Source organism: Megascapheus bottae, chromosome 11, assembly GCF_031878675.1.
Source record: "Megascapheus bottae isolate mThoBot1 chromosome 11, mThoBot2.hap1, whole genome shotgun sequence".
Lineage (NCBI taxonomy): Eukaryota > Metazoa > Chordata > Mammalia > Rodentia > Geomyidae > Megascapheus > Megascapheus bottae.
In genome coordinates this window covers 45,963,217-45,969,823 of record NC_143519.1, presented here as the reverse complement: position 1 = coordinate 45,969,823, position 6,607 = coordinate 45,963,217, and positions in this window count along the sequence as shown.

The window sequence follows — 6,607 nt, the reverse complement described above, 5'->3', positions numbered from 1 at the left end:
TAGCTGCAGGGTTTTGTCACCTTGGAAACAGGCAAAGCTCAATATGGGGACTTAGAGGGCTTAGGATACTAACTCAAAATATCTCTGAATTTGGCTTCATGGTGGGAGGAAACACATGTGGTATTTTATCTATGAGTCTCAGAACACTGACAAGTGGGGTTCTAAGAGATTCAGTGCAGAAACCCAAAAGATCAAGGTACCTATTCTGACCTGAAGTTAAAAAGGTGGTGATGTAAATGAGTGAGCTGTAGAAAGTTTTATGTTATTTTGTATTGGATGCTAAACATCAGGATGATTCATGAGAGAGGGAGGGGACTGTCAAACATCTGTCCTTTTGGCTTACATAATGCCAAATATTTAGGTATTTGAAAATATTTCAAATGTCTGGAAATGAAATAACATATTTCTGGATGAACCAGTTTTTCTTTTTTCTCTTTCTTCCTTCTTCTTCCTTCTTCCTTCCTTTTCTCTTCTTTATTTTTCTTTTTTCTTTTTTGATTTTTTTTTTTTTGTTGGTCATGGGGCTTGAACTCTGGGCCTGGGTGCTGTCCCTGAACTCTTCAGCTTGAGGCTAGTGCTCATAATTTTTGTCAGTTTCTCTTTATTATATGTAACTAATGCAATTGGAATTTATATCACATATCCAGAGAGAGAAAGAGAGAGGGGGGGGAGAGAATGAATGTGTGTGTGCAGGTACTATGGATTGAACTCAGAGCCTGGGCCATAGCTTTTTTGCTTTTGAGCCATAGCTCTACTTCTGGCAATAAGACTTTCACAGACTTTCCTGCCCAGGCTAGTTTTGATCCATGATCCTCAGATTCAGCCTCTTGTATAGCTAGGATTCCAGATGTGAGCCACTGATGCTTGACACTAAACATATTTTTTTTCCCCCAAGAGAAAAATGGTGTTTTGTTTTCCTGATACCTCAGCAGTATTCCATATACCTTCCTCCCTAGAGCACTGGTCACCTCTACAGAGATTCCTCTGCTTCTCAGGTTCTTTCACTAGGTACTTTAGATTGGTGTGACTTCCAGCATAGGCATCTCTGTTTTACTACCCCTTCCCATCTTTTCCTTATGTTCTCGGTGATCCTATGAATTCTCATGTCTATAGATACTGTTCAAATGCTGATGCCTTCTACATTTATTTCTGAACTATATCCTTCAGCTAACCTTCAGTACTAATACCTCACATGACATTTCACTTAGTTGTCTGAGAGATGTACCACATTTTTCAAATAATAATTAGGATATTCATTCCTCCACCCCCTATATACTTCTAAGTAAATTATCTCACTATCTACCAGGAACCAAGGGTTCATGTTTGATTCTTCCATCTCTTCTGACTCATAAGTCAGTTATCCCTTTCTGTCTTCCCCAGTCCAAACCATTGTTGTTGCTGACTTCTTAATGGCATGAAGGTATCTCCTCAGGCCCTCACAAACTCTTCATACTAGGGGTCAGCTCCTGCAGAAATGCAAACCAGATCTTGTTTCTACTCTGCTTAGTCTTCTAATCAATCATCACCTCTAGGAATAGCAGAAAGAATAAGCTTTCAGGCCAACACCATAAATTATGTGTTAGCAGTCCTGTACTTGAAGTGCTTGTGGGGGCAAATTGGCAGTTGTAGAAGTCCCAGCAGGGTATTGTCTTAGTTTGGGCTGCTATAACAAACACAGACTGGATGACTTATAAATAACAGAGATTTGTTTTTCATAGACATTGGGGATGACATTGAAAATTCTGGATCAAAATGGCTACACAATCAGATCAAGATGAAGACTCTCTTCCAGGTTGTAAACTGAATACTTAAATCATCATTGGCAGGGGTTGGGAGGGGGGAAGAGCAATCTAGCTTCTTTAAGGGAACTAATCCTTTCATGAAGGTTCTTTTCTCATGATTTAGTTACCTTCCCAAAGCCCATCTCCAAATACTGTGACAGATTCAGATTTCAAGTAGGTGGAAGACACCAAATATTCTGTCCTTAACAGAGATGTAAAAATATTAAGTGTGATTCAGTGAGAGATTACCATGAAGGGTCAAAAGCAAATAAACTCTGGACCCTTTCTCTACTGCCTGTTAAAAGCATAATTTTAACAGCTTTGTCATAAAACACTAGATTAGGCCATAAGACCCAAATGTTTTCAGACTAGAAATCCCTATGTCTAAACCAAGCTGAAACTAGTGGGATTTGAGATGACTATACAAATGAAAAAGAAGACAAAGAGAACATTTTCACTGAGGAAAAATCTGGCACCACAAAATGTCCTCAACATTAACCCCCTCCCCGCCTCGCACTAAATCAGTTCAGCTATCAGGCAATCTGTCAGAGCAAAATACAGCATTTGATCTTAGTTGAAAATTTTGAGGGTCACACAGCTGAGTAATATGTTTTCTATCTTCCTGCTGGTTTGCTGGGGGTTACACCTCTGGTATGTGGGTAATGATAAGTTTCCTAGGTCAAAATGACTGACTTTACTTGTAACCCATTAATGTTCCATGAGTAACTCATATGAGGTAAAGAGCTTAAAAATCTCTGCATATTAGTTGGGTACATCGGCTCACACCTATAATCCTAGCTACTCAGAAGGCTGAGATCTGAGGATCAGGTTCAAAGCCAGCCTGGCACTAAAGACTGTGAGACTCTTATCTCCAATTAACCACTAGAAAATGGGAAGTGGGGCTGTGGTTCAAGGGGAGGGTGGTAACCTTGAGCTGAAGAGCTCAGGGACAGCGCCCAGGCCCAGAGTTCAAGCCCCATGACCCTCCCTCCCCACACAAAAAAATCTCAGCATATTATGTTTCTCTTTGCTGTCTTAACCCATGAGTCAAATTTTCCTCAGCTCTCCATGTAAATATGATGAGCCTTTAAAAAGACAATATATTACAGAACTCACTTTGGCCTATTGTCCTGTGGAGATGGTAGCTCCTCCATTCCTCAATCTTATAAAGCTCAAATCAAACCATGAGACCAAGCCATGCAGGACAGTAAGTAACTAACTCAGCAGTTCTTGAGATAAGTCGATTATCCATTAGCCCACCAAATACAAAATCAGGATGTTTACATGTTGGGGTTTTTAGTCCTCCTTCCCTCCTGACCCGCAGGAGGGATAGGGAGAACAAGCCCTGACCATGTCAAGCTGAGAAAGGAGAGGGCCGACTGACCACCCACACCCAGCCCTCCCTCACTGGAAGACAATCAGATGCTGTCAGGGAGATCCGTTAAGGCAGGAACTCATTTATTGAGGAAGTCCATTCAGCTAATATAGGATGCCACAGCCTATCAGCACAAAGGTGGGCAGGGTGGGGGAGGTACTCTAATTGAGGAAGTAGGTTGTATGTGCTGTCCAATAGGGCAGAAGGTTCGATCTCAGAGGTAGCCTTACAAACCACAACCATGCCCTCCAACCAGGCGGCAGGCATATCTCAGCCAGGTGAGGTCCCAAGACCAGGGAATGAGCACTGGGCTACGAGTTAGGCCTCCTTTTAGAGCATAGGTTTCCATTTCCCTGATGTGACATGCCCCACATTTACATACCCCCCAAAAAAGACCTTTTGAAACCATGCCTATAACTGCTGAAAAGTTGTCAAATTTAAATTATAAAGAGCCTTCTGACTCCACTGCTATGCAAGTAGCCTGATCAACTCTGGAATCAGTGTTAGCTCTCATTGCAATTGCCTGTTTTGTTCAAAATATGTGGCTTCTTCTCATTTTTACTGCTTCCATACCATAATATCCCTCCATACAATATCAGCTCTGCAATGATTAATGAATCTGCTGTAGAGGAAGTCCCACAGTAAGTCTCACATTTGCAATCCTTTCTGAGCGGGCCCACAGCATTTAAGAGAACTGAAAATTCTTATCTTGGTGGAGTCCATACAATTAGCTATTAGGGATATAAACCAAACTTGTTTTAGGTCCTTAACCTGCTAAAGGCCAATGTACAATCGATATGTCAAACAATTATCAAATTTTCCCAAAGACTTAATTTCATCACATAAGACATTTTCAACTTAAAGACAAATCATTGTGAGACAAATTATAACCAGGAGGCTTCTTGGTGTGCAATTGATTTCTATTAAAGTGTTGTTCCAGAGAATGATCATGCTCATAGTTTCTCAACCCTGTCAAGACTACATCTTACAGTTCAATGCTCTTAGTTAAATTTGAAGTTGGGATAAAAACAGTTAATCAGTTTCTACAATTACAAGAGAAATTTCTACATTTCTACAAAATTTTTTTTTGCTTCTTATAAAAGCAAAACCACAAACACATGACAAGAGAAAAATACCAGGCAATGGAAATGTTCAAAAGTGAGAAAGAAATTTGTAAGCCCAAATACATCTTGATCTAAAAAGTAACTTTTTACTGTCAACAGGACAGAATGTTTTGGTAGAATGCTCTCATTTATTAAACTTTCTGCCCTGAGGAAGATACAGCAGTGTAGCAAATAGTCATTTGATTCCTCTCTCTTGCTTAGGTCTTAGAAGAAAAAAAAATAACCACAGAGAGATAAGCAGTGTGCTTCTGTTGTGATTGCCTTGGGGAAAAGAATCAGTGAGAAGTAATGTCTGCTTTGATGAACAGAAATTGAAGCTCCAACATGCTGAGATTTGTGAATTTTCCCTGCCTTCGGGCGATGGACATTGAGATTTTGTGTGTGTGTGTATGTGTGTGTTGGTATTGGGGTTTGAACTTAGGGCTTGAACACTGTTCCTTGGCTTTTTAGCTTAAGACTGGTGCTCTACCACTTGAGCCATAGCTTTACTTCCAGCTTTTGGATGGTTAATTGGAGTTAAGAGTCTCATAGACCTTCTTGCCTGCGCTGGCTTTGAACCTCAATCCTCAAATTAGTTAGGATTACAGATGTGATCCACCAGTGTCTGGCTTGGTATGAGATTTTTAACTCTGAGCCAGATACTGTTCTGCATACCTTAAGTATATTAACTCATTGAATCCTCAAATCCTTAACAGGTAGATATTTTACTTACTCCTAATTCATAGATAAGAAAGTTGAGGTGTGGTGAGGCAGTAACTTGCCTAAATAGAAAGCCTAAAAAGCAGTTGAGTTGGGATTTGAATCTAGACAATTTGATTCTGGAATTTCCAGAACTAACCACTTCCTTTTGCTCTTTCTGAAGGGGAAAATATATCCAAAGTTTAATATCCATGGTCCCAGGGAGAGCCAATAACATCATGTCTGCAGTCAGTCACAGCCACTTGAGGATATTTGTCTTCATGGAAGGGTATTACCAGGAGCTGGAAGAGAACAGGGATCATGTAGGATCTATGATCTTGCTGCATTTTTCCTTTTTTCTTTCTTATATACCTAAAACTGGAATTCCTCTTTGGCAGTTATGCAGTGTGAACTCAGAACCTTCTCCTGCCAGACAGAGACTCTACCACTTGAGTCAAATCCCTCAACCCTTTTTGCTTTAGTTATTATTATTATTATTATTATTATTATTATTATTATTTATACAGTCTTGAGTTTTAGCTCAAAACTGTCCTGGATAGTAATCTTCCCTTTTATGCTTCTCCATAGCTAAGATAGCAGGTGTGTGTTTATGTGTGCACGTGCACACATGCACACACAAACACATACACATACATCCAATTTATTCATTTGCTGGGCTGGCTTCAAATGAAACTCTTCTGATCTCTGATTCCTGAGTACCTGAGATTGCAGATATGTGTCACTGCACCTGGTCTAGAAATTTTAAGTACTCTAGCTTCAGGATGCTTACCTCAGACAAGTGGTAGAGGGCTGTTGGAACTTTGGTTAGTGCATCTGGGCTCATTCATTCTGATCTGTGTATTGGGCAAATGGATAGTATAGCACATGGCTTTTCTCTGGGCTATATGCTGAGCTATCCTTTCATTCAAAATTCTTCTCAGAAGGAACAAATTCTGATTGCTTAGATCCTAGCTCTCTTAATGAAAAAATCTCACTCCAATTGCTATTCCCAAGCTGGCCTGATTAAGTTTAGGCAAACACAAATTGCATCCATTTTCTATGCAAATGCCATCTTTTTGCTTTTGTTTTCTGTATGTATTCAATGTTACCCACTGAGTTATTGGTTTTCTGCTTAACACTTAGCAGAACTTACTTACATGTTTCAGTGGCCACAGGTGGAGGTGGAAATAGGCTCACTTCTTATGGGTTAACCCTGGGACAAAGTCAGAGGCAGCTTAGTCAGAACCAGCCAGGGGGAGACAGAAAAGAGACAAAACATTCTGGGAACATGAGCAGGAGGAAAATGGAAAGAAGGGAAATAGAAGATGAGTGAGAAATAATGCCAGGATAGCCAAACTAAAGTGCGAGTTTGGGAAGAAGGGATAGGTCTATCACAGTAGTAGTTAATCAGAGATCTTACATAGGCAGGTCAGATAGGACAGATCAACAAAGAAGCCTTGTTGAAAAAGTATGAAAAGGTGTCAACACAATGGTGGAAGAAGCTGGAGCAGAGTGAGAGGAATGGAGAATCATGTGGTAAAGAGGTTTGTTGCTTCTAGTCCAGGGGGTAGAAGATTCAACTGAGACTTGACAATTCAAGTTTATAGACTGAATGAGGAGTGGCCTTGGCATCCTTATTGGAAGAATGT